The following is a 13354-nucleotide window of genomic DNA, read 5'->3' as shown; positions in this document are numbered from 1 at the left end:
ACCACGGGTTCCGCCCTGAGATAGGTGATGAGCTAATCTTCGGTGTCTGATAACTCATGAACAGGTGTCTCTTCCGCCATCCAGTTCACGTGTGTTATTCCTCCACACAGTAGGTCCTGAGCCCGTGGGAGGACTCCGCCCGGAAGGGCAATTTCTCAGCCCCGATCGGGCCTACTCCATCCCACATCCAGGTACTCGAATGCAGGCTTTACGCATGACGGGCTGCCAATAGTTACTTATGGCAGAAGGAATATTATTATCTAGGTGTCACTCAAGCTTGGAAGACAAGTGGAAGGTACAAACCCTCCACACTCTGCTCGGCCGCAGCCCTTTCCCTGTCGCATCCTAGGAGCCTCCTCCAAGCCACCAACACCGCTCTCGGTCCAGCGGGGAAACCGGCGAGGAAGAGCACGCACGTGCGCGCAACCGAGCATGCGCCGTGGCCCGCCTACTGGGCGACGGCAGACGTTGCAATATCAACCACTCTCTCTCCCCGCCCCCAGGCCGCCGGGACCTGGAGCGTCCGGGATCCGGCGCTCGTGCGTGATGACGTACTTGCTCGCGAAGACGTGGGGACGCAGGCGGGCCGTAAGAGAGCGTGAGTTTCCGCGTCTGTTCGTCGCCGCTCTGGTAGTCCAGTTGGGGCCGCGGGCGCCGGCGGCTGTGGGGCTAGGGCTGCGGACGGCTGTCGGCGCTTCCTTGAGGCCCGAGCAGGGGCGGGTTTGGAGGCCCAGCCTCCGCATCCAGGGATCTCTAGCCGCTCGGAGAATGGGGAGTTTCCGGAACAACTCTATCCGGGGGTCTAAGCGTCTTCACCCTCCGTCTCTGCTTGAGGCTGATTTCACCGGGAAGGACGGGCAGAGGCGTTGAGAGGATGAGATCGTTGGTTTCGGGGAGAGGGGATGGTTAAAGAATCCCTTATGAAAGCGGGAAGTTTAAAGTGGTGTTGCATCAACAGTGGCTTGTGGTTTCAGTTTCTCTTGTAAAGAGTAACTCTTTCTCTGCACCAGTGTATGGCAAACACAGCCCTAACCTGAGTAGTGATTATTTCCCTTATTAGGGGACAGGAAGTAAACTAACTGTTCACAACCCTTTTATGTCCGGGCCTTATAAACCTATTCAAAAACGGATCCTATGTGTTTATGTTTTTCTAAACCAAGCGTAAGCTCTCTTGAAGACTCAGGGTCACCAGCACAATAAATTATTGCGTAGTCATCACTGAGTCATTGAGATGGGTACGCCCTTTTGCAGTGACAGCTGGACTTTGCGGCTTTTTTTTTTTTTTTTTTTGTCCTTTGGAATTGTTTCTTAAAAATCTGTCTGACGTCTCACATTTATATGACACACTTTTGTGGTTCTAATAACTTTTAATTAAATCTAAAACTTTTACTAATTTGCTGCTGGCGTGGCAAGGGTTGGGAAAACAAGTCATCTTAGAAGAATGCAGTGCGTTGCGTTCCTAAGTTGTCTCAGTATTACTGGCATCAACACCACCTGGGAACTTGTTGGAACTGCAAAGTGGAGAGTCTTACCCCAAACTCCATGAATCAGAAATCTGTTTTAAGGAGATTGCCAATTGATCCCAGTACACCTGGGTGCTACAGTTTGAGAAATGCTGGCGGAAGTGAAAAAGAGCAGCCAGCCGTTGTGGAGTCACAGAATGGAATTTGAATCCAGGTGAAGCCTTTCCTAGGTTTAGGATCTTGGACTAGTTACAGGTAACTTCATAGGGCTGTGGGTATTCTGTGTGAAAATTCAGGAAAAATGTTTTAACACAGGTGGGAAACGAGATGTTTTTAAGTAATTTGCCTAAAATAAGTACATAGATTGCGCTAGAAGGATTCTTCTTTGGTTTATATAGGAGTTGTAGTGCACGAATATTGTGCCTCTGCTGCTGCTTAGAGGACAGTTTGTTTATGGATTCTCATTGTGTTGTATACAGTTGAGGTTGTGCAGTGTAGGATATTCAGTTAATACTTATACTGTGGTGTTTAGAACCACATTGGTAATTGTGTTAAAGAGTAGTTTTTAATTCTTTGGCCTCTTGGTCTTTCCCATGTAATTGTACCTTCTTTTGATCCAGAATTTGGTAAAAAAGCTAAAGTAGATAACTGACCATAGACCAGCCTCAGCCTTAGAGTTGAGAAGTATTACAGAGCAGTGACTGGGAAACAAGAGGCAAGACTGAAGATGTTTCGCTCCTTATCTTTTTTCCCACGTATCATACAGCTCCACGATATTAGCAGAGAAGGCCTCATCCTATCCACTTATCTCTGTTTTCTGGAGGCATCACAGGAATTAAGTTAGATATGCCCTCCATCCACTGTTTTGACCAAACGTCAGTTGCAGTGTTTGCTTACAACTTTCTTCCCTTTTCAGGGCGTCAATGTTGGGGGTTTATAGAGAAATATTCAGGGCCTGAAGCCAGCTGCCCTAAAGCCTAGACTCACTGTGATGTTGAGAAGAGTGCCACTGAGACAGCACGTCACTCTGATTAGTCCTCTGCCCCTAACTCCGCACTGTGGTTCCTGGGTATTGTGGTGAGTTTTCAGATTAACAGGAGTCAGTGTAGATTTCAGCTCCTATAAGTAGTTTTGTTAATGTTGCTACTAAATTAACACTGTTCCACCATGAAGCGTTCACTTTTCACAAAGACCCATTTTTCTTGTCCTCTGTGTCTGAGAGGCAGATCTCTGTGGTTGGGGTCAGACAGACCCTGCTTTGAACCCCGCCTCTGTTATGTACTGATCATGTCGAGTAGACAAGTTAATATCTTCCCAGTACTCATTTCCTCTCCTATAGAGTAGGAGTCATGGTATGGACTACCTTAGGACATTGGATAAAATAAAATCAAGTGCAAAACACGTCTGTTACTCTGAGAGGCTCAGTTAACTGGTAAACGTTGGACAAAGGTAGTGATCACGTCAAATCTAGCTTGATCTCATTCATTGCCTCATAATATTTTTATAAATGAGGTGATTCTGTTAATTACCTAACTGCACTGCTTTTTTTTCTTTTTTAAAACAAAATGCTGAGGAGTCAAAGCTTTCATGTTATTATGTATGAGAGAAAGCAGACCCTTGGAGAAAGTTAAAACTCAACCCAGTGGAAGAACACCATTTTCAGGTCTATACTGTAACAGAGCAACTTTCCTGAATTGTTTTGTGTGTTTACTGAAAGGACAATGTCAGGATCGGGGGCTAATATTTAAGTATCTTTAGTTAACAAGGATAGCTAGAGGAAGGGGCTCTTGTCACATCAGATGAGACTTCACTAAAGACATGCAGCAAAGAATAAGAAAACGATGTCAGCTCTGAAATCATTATTTTTCAATATGGATGCTTAATGATAGCAAAGTGAAAAGTTTTGTGTTTCATTTTTTAAAATACCAAAAATCTCTTGTATTTCTGTGTATATTACGTATGAATATGTGAGCATGGAAGGCGTCATTACTAGGTCGTAATTTTGTTTACTTGGGAATGTATGATCATGTGGGAGTGGGGACTGATAATCCATACATTATACATGTATTTGTAAAAATTCTTTTAAAAGCCATTACAGAGATAGAAGTGCCTTAAAAAGATCACCTTTTGTGCTGCAGTTCCAGTCAGTCATCTAAGCAGGGGACCTCAGATTTTCATAGAAGGAGAAACTGTTTAGCATCATCTTGTAAAGCTCAGGAGCTGAGAGGCTTTGAGAGAGTTTGAAGGGCTTATCCTGAACCTCCTGCAGTGACCCTCCATGGAGGCTGAGTCAGAAGGTGTGAAACCCCTCATCTTGGTGTGGAAATCCTCAGGAGATGAGCGGTACTGTATACCCAAGAAGTCTGGGCACTGAGAATTCCTGAGTGGGATTCACAAACATGTTCTAAAAACAACTTCCAGGGTTTTCAGTGATGTCAAACATGCCACACATATGCTTTTCTTGCAGAGAAATGAGTGGCTATTAGAAAAGAAAAATCCAGGCTTCAACGTGATTTATACAAAAATAGGAATCTAGGCACATTTTTTGAGAAATCATCTGAGGTTTTTTTTTGTTTTAATCACTCTAAGCTTGTGACATCTGTTAGCACAGTTAAAACTATTTACTATTTTAACTGACTGTTGTTTAGCATTATAAGTGACTCAAGGAAAAAGAAACAAGGAGTCAGTGGAAATATATTACTTGTGTTTACTGTCCTTTGGTTTTCTGTTGTATGAAAACAGCTGGTTTGCATTTATATGGCAAAAGGTTTTTCTTAAAGAGTTAATTTCCAGTTAAGAGTGAGCTTTCATAAGAAAAATAATCTCAAATGCTAAGTGTTTGTTAGATTGTTATTAATATCAGTAGTAGTCTTATCACATCATCCTTTTTCACACATTGAGGAGGGTTTCCTGGTGACAGCTGGAGTGTGTGTGGGGGGGAGTCACTTTCAATCAACCAGCTGCTCTGTGCAGCATCATGATGGTGATATTTCAAAGCCCGTGGATAATTTTGGCCTTATTCAGAAGAGAAAATGTATCAAATTTCTGGGAAGCAATAGATAGTGTGCAAGAGCCCTTGGGGATCTAGCTGGTAGCCAGCTAACAATGTGTGCATTCAGGTTTGCATGTTGGTGTTATTTACCACCTCCTCTTGTGGACATTGTTACATGGATATCATAATTATAAAGCAATAATGTCTAGTTCCATGGGGGCAGAAGGCTCATTACTTTATGGAGAGGAAGGGAGAATGGAAAACAAACTTTGGGGATGTACTATGTGCTTTTACATGACAGGCTTTTACATTTCTTCCCGATGACGCCAGAAAGTAAGGGGAATTTTCATCATCCATGGATAAAGAAAGTGAAGCTCAGCAGGATTGATTATGTGATTTGCCCAAAGCCACGTACTAGTAAGCATCTAGATTTGACCCCAAATCTGGCTTTAGCCCCAGGAATGTTGTTACTACACCAGTGGTTGTTTCTCGATGGTGTTCAGTTGCTTATGCATTTTTTTAATCCAAAGTCAGAATCTCAGGATAGTTATATGAATGAAATTTAGATATAGATGACAATGACTTCAGTTTTATATAAATAATATATAAGGATGTGTGTGTTTCCCTTGAACAAAGTCTCTTGGGCAACACTGTGAAAGAAATTTTGCTACCTTTTTGTATGTTACAAATACCAGACATTTGCAGTGATGGATATTGTAATGAATCAGTTGTGATTCTGAGTTTGAACAGATGTAGGAATAAACATTTTGCCTGATGCCCAGGTAGTAGAAGTTTCTTCATGCCAGAGTCTTCAGGTCTTTCTCTTTCCAAGGAATGTTCATTTTGTATTAATAAGGGACCTTTTTGCTTTCTAAACGTTCACCCTGTAGCTGTTACATCCACCAAATGATGACTTAAAATTTCATCCATTTCTTTTTGTGGAATGGCTCCACTGTTTTGACTCTGAGTGTCCCGGTCATTTCATCTCCCTCCTTGTTGCCCACAGGATAATACTTGCTCCAGTACTTTCTTTCTTTCTTTCCTGCTACACCCCATAAAGTGTTAGTTGCTCAATCGTGTCCGACTCTGTGACTTCATGGATTGGGGATTGTAGCCTGCCAGGCTCCTTTGTCCATGGGATTTCCCAGGTAAGAATACTGGAGTGGGTAGCCACTTTCTTCTCCAGGGGATCTTCCCAAACCAGGGGTTGAACTGGGGTCTCCTGCATTGCAGGCAGATTATGGAGCCATAGAAAAGTCCACATCCTATACTGAATTTTAAAACTTACCTTGTGCTGTTTTCCAAACACTTGATGCATCTTTATTTGCAGACCTGTTACAGTTCTTTATCACACCATAAATGTTGCTGTTTGTCTATCTGCTTCTCTCTCAAAACTATGATTGTCTCTAAGGACAGTGCTTGTCTTTTAGTAGATGCTCAGATATTTCTTAAATGATGGAATATAGATGAAGATATATTGACTTACATGCTTAGTGCTTTTATTGCTGTAGTTTTGCATTCATTGGTTTTCTTCTCTGGGTTCACGATTAGAGAAATGTGGATATTTAGATCTGTTAATGAAGTGCATTATGGTGGAAAGGAGGGTTAAACCTTTCCACAGAAAAACATGTAAGAGATACCTCTGTGTTCCTTCCTGAAGGCTGTGAAATTGAAGTCTCTTACCCCTTTGTCCTTTTTTCCTCCCTCTCTCTCTTCCTCCTCTCCTTCCTCCCTCCCTTCCTCCCATGAATCTGAATAATTCATTGTCCTAAAGTTCTAGCCAGAAGTTCCTGTCAACTGCTAACATTTCATTAGGTGTGTAGACTAGTCTTACTTTCAGTGCAGAACAAAGGGGGTACATCACTTCAGTAATTAGAAGTTTTCCTTAAAAATCGTCAATCTTGTATAAGTAGAAGACACATTTAAGACAATCAGATCTTCCTTTTGAAAGAACATTCTTCATTTAGTGTCCAAATTTATGCACCAAGTGTGTGGCATTGAGAGGGCTTTGTCTGGTGTACGCAGAAGCTGCTCTTGTGCTCACCTCCTCAGCTGTGTGCACGCCTCTTCGGGAGTAGCTTGTGTGTGGCCGACCTTTGGGATGCTGCTTATATACCCTACAAGTTGCGGTTCTCCTGTCAGCTAGAGTGTTGTATGGACTCAATAAAAAATGAGAGTTGGTGATGCTTGAAAGACACTAGGATCTGCTGCTCGCCCTTGGCAAACGCCCTAAGATCTGGGTAGGGTTCTTCGACTGTGAAAACAGACATTAACTAAGTTACCTTGATAACTTGTTCAAGAAAGGAAAAGCTGCTCAGTCATGTCTGACTCTTAATGACCCCATGGACTATACAGTCCATGGAATTCTCTCGGCCAGAATACTGGAGAGGGTAGCCATTCTCTTTCCCAGGGGATCTTTCCAACCCCTGGGTCAAACCCAGGCCTCCCACATTGCAGGCAGATTCTTTACCAGCTGAGCCACAAGGGAAGCCCAACTTATTCAAGAACAGGAGATTTAATGGAAATATATGAATAAGCTCAGGAAATCTACAGAAAAGTCAAAACCACAGGACAGCAGCCAGGTGAGCTCTCGAGGCTTGAGTAGACTTGGGTAGATCTGGAAAATTCTTTAATGTTCTGAATATCAGATCCAGAAGCTGTTAGTATCTCTGCACAAGTTTTAGATTCCAGGAAGAGAGCTGTTATTCCAGTTTTGGTCAGCGTCACCCTCGAATCCATGTAGGAAATGCACCTTGATTTGTGGTACTTCCAGGACCACATAGCGTCACCCTCGAATCCATGTAGGAAATGCACCTTGATTTGTGATACTTCCAGGACCACATCCAATGGAAGTGAGAACCATCTCTCACCTGTTACTGAAAGAATGAAATTGATGCTGGCCAGGCAGCAAAGCAAAACAAAAAAACCCAAGCTGTCCCCACCACCTGGTAATTAGCCAACGTCCTGTGTGCTTGAGGAACATGAACATCTTTGATGTCTGGCATGCCATTCCCCTCTTGACTTGTTCCTGTGCTAGGAGGATTTCAGTTCCATAAATAATTCACTAACAGTTCTTACATGCCTTAGTTTAAATGGGGTTGTGGCTCTCACCTTTTCATTGACTTTAGGTAAACAAAGAAGTCTGGTGTGGAGTGAGTGTGAGTGTAGAATCGCTTAAATCCTCTTGAAGGGAGGGACGGTGGACTGCTGGCATTGCTGCTGCCTGAGCGCCTCCTGGTTTAAGGACCCACGTCTGAAGGGCTGTCAGTCGGAGGACTTTAATGAGCCCTCATTACACTAAAACTTGTAGTCTGTGAGAGAAGGAACTGGCTTATGATTGATACTGGAAATCATAAGTGATGATGGATCAGAATTGGAGTTGGCACTAATTCACCTCACGATGGAGCACAAGTCAAGATTATATACAAAATCCAGTATTTCATTTTTCATGTATAAAGATCATCTAATCAAGAGTATTACACTCTAAAAGGGGGGGAGAATTAAAATTTGCCATCTGACTTATTTTTTTTAATCCTAAAATGGAGGCTCATTATATTCTCAAATGTAATGACCAAGATCATCTTGATGAAAACTCTGTTTTGAGATTTTATTGTTAAATTTATTTTAATTAAATTTTTTTGGGGGGGGTTTGTTGTGCTTTCCACATACCCCATCATGTTTTTTTAAAAAGTGTACAATTGTATCACACAATACAGTTTAAAAATGTAGGATCATAGGTAGCCCAGAAAGAGGCTATTTGGTTACTAAGTTATAAAATCAAGCTTTTTAGAGTTTTTAATCTTAAACCTTATTTTATGTGTTTATATGCATTAAAAACCATATCACTTTCCAATTTTTGATTTTATATATATATATAATCTCATTTGAGCTTCACAGTCCCAAATGTGGCTACATTATCTCCTTGTACTGGTGAGAAACCAGCAGTTAGTAACTTTCCTATAAAGTCACATGGCTGGCGTATTTTGGAGCTTTTACCAAAGACCATGCTCTTAACTACTGTCCTGTACTGCATATGTTAATATTACTAGTCCTGTATGTCATTTTGACAAAAAGCACCATGATGTTTCCTTAGCCAGGGTCTGTCTGTTTCTACCCCCGCCCACTCCCCTTTCGCTGACAACTTCTTTGTCTGCGGAAACTGTTCGAACGTGTTGTGCTATCCATCATCTTGTGCGTCTGTGTGCTGTGGATGTGGCAGCAGCTCCTGTATTGCAGCAGTTTGCCCTGTGAAGACTTGTCCTTTATGTCTTAGAGCAGCCTGACAGCCTCTCGTGTTGAATTCAGCAAGGTTGCTTTTCGTCTAACAAAGCTGAATGTTGGCTTTCTAGGTGAAAAAATAATTAAATGCTTTTAAGGATGTATTCGATTAACAGGAAGCAGATCTGTGTAAATTAATGATAGCCATAATGATGTCATAGCCTTGTCTTTTGTTATTAACCAGGTAATTGACCAGAAGTGGAAGCTTACTTCACCAACAGTGGTTTGACCTTGTATGCTGCCCAGTTAGTGAAACATGCACAGTGCGTGTAAATGCGGTCGGCTCATTGAGCTGCGTGTGTTGTCAGAACATCTGATCTTGGGTTCGTTCTTTCATGCTTCTTTACTTGTTTGCTGAAATTGTTGCCCTCGAATGTTGTACTGATATCTCTTACTAAAAGCATCTGGCCAGACACAAATGTTTTGTATCATTGAATAATTGTAATTGAACGTGAAACCTTGACACTCCTAGGACATACAGTCAAGTAAACAAATGCCAAAATTAAATGAGTCTTGGTTTTAAATTCCATGTGAAGGACAGTGAAACAGCTTTTGGTAGAGAAGACTTAAGGGGGAGAAAATGGGCACACTTTGTAGGTTGAAAGAGAATTTATCCCCTCTTATTCTAATTTGTCCAAGAAAGTTCAGAGTATATGGTGTTTAAATATTTGAGGGATGAAAGCCTCTAACCTGGGTAGTTTGGGTTACAGAGTGGAATGATAGAAATAAAACACAGAGTGGATGTGGGATAACATTGGCTAAAGAAGAGTGATTCCTGAATACAGACTGTCCTCCTTCCCACACACTTTAGACTTGAGGAATAGTCAGCTCTGCCAAAAGTGACAGAGGAATCCCCCAAACCACCAGACTATGAAATCATGCAGTAAAAACCAGACAGCTAATGGTGCAAAGGGTGCTAGGAGCAAAATGCGCAAAAACTTTATCAGTGGTACCTTTAAAAAAAAAAGATAGGAACCTAATGGTAGCATGGTTTTACACTCCTTAAATGATAAATATAGAAGTACATAAGAAATACAGCTCTTTACCTTCCCAGAATTCTAAACTTTGCTGTCAGAAGTGGATGTCAGAAAGACTGAAGCTTGTGAATTGCTGTCAGGTGGTGGAGGAAGGATCATCTGGATGTGTGAGTCGTAGCTGGAGATGTAGAGGTCCGTGACTCATTAAGTGCGCAGTGAACTTTAGGCCACAGGTGGGTGTTCAGAGTGTGCAAATGTGTATGTTTTATGAAATTCTGTGCAGCTTGCTTTAGCGGAGTGCAGTTTCCTGCATTTACCTAGGACTTTTTGCTGATGAAACTGCGCAAATCCGATACAGACTTTGTATTCAATTTGTTCCCTGATATATAAATATTAATTTCATTTGGACAAATCTGCTTGTTACAAAACGAGCAGTATAGCAGAGCTGAGCAGCCTAATGCATTTAAACTTCGCTAAGCATATTTTGGGCTTCTGTGGTGGCACAGTGGTGAAGAATCTGCCTGCCAGTGTGAGAGGTGTGGGTTCAATCCCTTTGTCGGGAAGATCCCTTGGAGGAAGAAATAACCGACTCCAGTATTCTTGCCTGGGAAATCCCATGGACAGAGGAGCCTGGTGGGCTACAGCCTATGGGGTTGCAAGGAGTTGGACACGACTGAGTGACTAACACATATGCTAACAGCACAAATACCTTTCCTCCTTTTATCTGCTTTTTCAAAGTCTGATGCAGGTGAGGAATCCTCCCTAAGGTATTCTCTGGATTGAATTGGCATCACTTTTTTATATTGGCACATATTTGTGCATTTATATTGGCACAAATTTGTACATTTGCCCATTTTCAGAAAGTGTCAGTTTTAGAAATGACTTAAGACAGAAGTTGGTAGTAAAGGGGGAAAAAAGCAAGCAAATGACTGAGTAGCTCTCAGCAGAAGAGAGCACAGGCACTTCTTAGGTGAAATTAAGCCTTTTCTAGCTCTGGTAGGATTTTGCACAGGGAAGGAGAAGTCTGAACAGTGTTTTATGACAATGTGGAAATGATTCCTCCACAGCAGTCCCTCGGGTGAGTGAGACCTATGTCAGGGCCTCAAATAATATGAAGGTGCATTTCTGCAGAAGTCCTTCAAAGGCAACGTGATGTGATCCGACCAGGCAGTATTTGGAGATTTGGCAAAGAAATTTGCCCTGGAAACTCAAAGCCCTTTTCCTTTGCCTTGTCAGTTCTCTAAAAATGTATTGTTCTTTTGTTAAGATTCTATATACACCCAAGTTCGAACCATCTGTTGAGTTACTCATCACTGGGTACTTTCTTATGTATCATGATCACCCTGAGTAAAATAAGAGGAAAGATTGGGTAAAGGTTACCCTTTCCTCCCAAAGAGGCTGTTATATAGAAATTTTTACACTTCATGAGTATTACCTAAATATTTGTTGACTGTGAAAAGAAGATACCCCTTCCAGGGTGAAACACAGGGCTAAGAGTTGGAAAAGTGTTGTTTAAAAGTTTGATGTTGTTCAGTCACTAAATCAGACTCTGTGACTTCATGAACTACAACACGCTAGGCTTCACTGTCCTTCACTATCTCCTGGAGTTTGCTTAAGCCCACATCCATTGAGTCAGTGATACTATCTTATCCTCTTCTGCCCTCCTCTCCTCTTGCCTTCAGTCTTTCCCGGCATCAGGGTCTTTTCCAATGAGTCAGCTCTTCTCACCAGGTGGCCAAAGTATTGGAGCTTCAGCTTCAGCGTCAGTCCTTCCAATGAATGTTCAGGGTTGATTTCCTTTAGGATTGACTGGTTTGATCTCCTTGCTGTCCACATTAAAAGTTAGAAAAGATGTTTGCCTCTCTGTGGCTTAGATTAAGCCTTACTTTGCAGGATTGGACCTGAGGGTGAAAGAATGCTGGGCAGGACACCCTTCACATCCCCCTGCTTCATGCCCTTCTTTCCGGAGTCCTTGTCAGGTCGAGCCCTGGTCCTGGTGGGAGAAAAGTCAGCGAGGAAGCAGGGGCTTTTGTTCCTCAGCTTCTCTATGTGTATAGAGTATATTCCAAAATGAGAAAAGTGACATTTGGATTACTGTTACTGTTTTGTTTCTTAACTTGATTTTAGAAACAGATTTTGTTGTTGTTGTTTTTTAAGCTATGGCAATGATAATTACCAAAAGAAGTTGGGTATTTGAACATTACTTTGTACCTCAAGTTACTTTGTGTCAAGAAACAGTTATATTTGGTAGAGTAAGAGCTCTGTGTTCTGAAATTTTCTATATTTGAAATAACTCAAAGTGCATATATATTTTGGTGTGCGATGAAAGTCACCAACTGCACTTTCTTAGCAAAGACAAATCTTTATGCTCGAATAGTGTCCTTCCTAATTCTTTTGGTGGTTGAAGTGTCATATCTCTTATCAAAAGACAGTAGGAGTGACTTCCTATTTCAACTCTGATGTGTAAAGAGCTTGCAGGTGATTACCTCAGTATTCACAACAAGAAGAACCCTGAACAAACTGAAAATCAGTGACTTTTTCTTAGATCTGTCAGAATTGAGGTCACAGGGCAAACTGTCACCCCAGATCTGGAGATAAAAGTTTATTTTGAGAATTGCAGCCAAGCTTGTGCTCACAGTAGAAGTACCTTTGTTCTTGTTGTTGAGTTGCCCAGTCGTGTCCAACTCTGTGCAACCCCATGGATTGCAGCACGCCAGGTCCCCCTGGCCCTCACCATCTCCCAAAGTTGGCCCAAGTTCATGTTCGTTGCATCAGTGATACTGTCCAGTCATCTCGTCCTCTGATGCCCACTTCTCCTCATCTGCAACGCAGGAGACCCGAGTTCGATCCCTGGGTTGGGAAGATCCCCTGGAGATGGGAATGACTGCCCACTCCGGTATTCTTGCTTGGAGAATTCATGTAGTACCGCTTTTAGTGGGCTGCCCCGGTGGCTCAGATGGCGGAAGTTCCATACCTAGTGATGCGTGGCTCAAGAGTTGGTTAGAACTTGGGCTTATACAGCATCCTAGCTAAAGAACAGTACATCTCTTTGAGAAGTGACAAGACGAAGGAAAAGGGCTTTGAGTTTCTAGGGCAGCAAACGGAAGGCAAAAGGGTCAGGGAACTAATGGAAGATTAGGGCTAGTTGATGAAGCTTGCCATGCAGATTTTTTTTGGAGCCAATTTTAAGGTTGTCTCTGGTGATTAACTTCTGTCCTGCCTGGTAGAGGGGGAGTGGTAGGCATATTTATGTCCTGCTTTTAAGCAGACTGGGGAAGCAGAGAGCTCTAGTTGTATCTGCTTGTTCTTAATTATATTCAGCTCAAGATAATCCTTATGCCAAGTGGCCTATTTGGGGGTGCGCCGCTCCTGCCCTACAGCCTACCTAGGACCACGGCCACTGAGCAGTATAGTAAGTCACTGAAACGCTTACACGGTAGTCCTGACAAACTGCTGGAGAACAAGAATAGGCTATCTTAAGAGTCAGAAACTCACAACTTTCGTGCAGACACACCTGACTCACAACTTCCTTTTAAGAACAAGGACTCTGGAGCCAGATTATCTTGATTAAAATCCCCTACTCATCTGTACAATGGAATAATACCTGCCACATAAAGTTTAGAGGCTTGAACGGGATATGCAGG

At 42.3% G+C, this 13354-nt stretch overlaps 1 protein-coding gene across 3 annotated transcripts in view; it reads left to right on the top strand.

Moving 5' to 3' along the window:
• The first annotated feature begins 471 nt into the window (after positions 1-471).
• RHBDD1 (rhomboid domain containing 1) overlaps positions 472-13354 on the top strand; it is a 141867-nt gene continuing 128984 nt past the window's right edge. For all 3 annotated transcript variants that reach the window (XM_065930446.1, XM_065930447.1, XM_065930445.1), the window contains exon 1: positions 472-598. The gene's annotated coding sequence lies outside the window, so the exon portion shown is untranslated. The remainder of the gene's footprint in view (positions 599-13354) is intronic.

This window comes from Muntiacus reevesi, chromosome 3 (genome assembly GCF_963930625.1).
Source record: "Muntiacus reevesi chromosome 3, mMunRee1.1, whole genome shotgun sequence".
Taxonomy (NCBI): Eukaryota; Metazoa; Chordata; class Mammalia; order Artiodactyla; family Cervidae; genus Muntiacus; species Muntiacus reevesi.
This window is presented reverse-complemented; position numbering and strand designations above follow the sequence as displayed.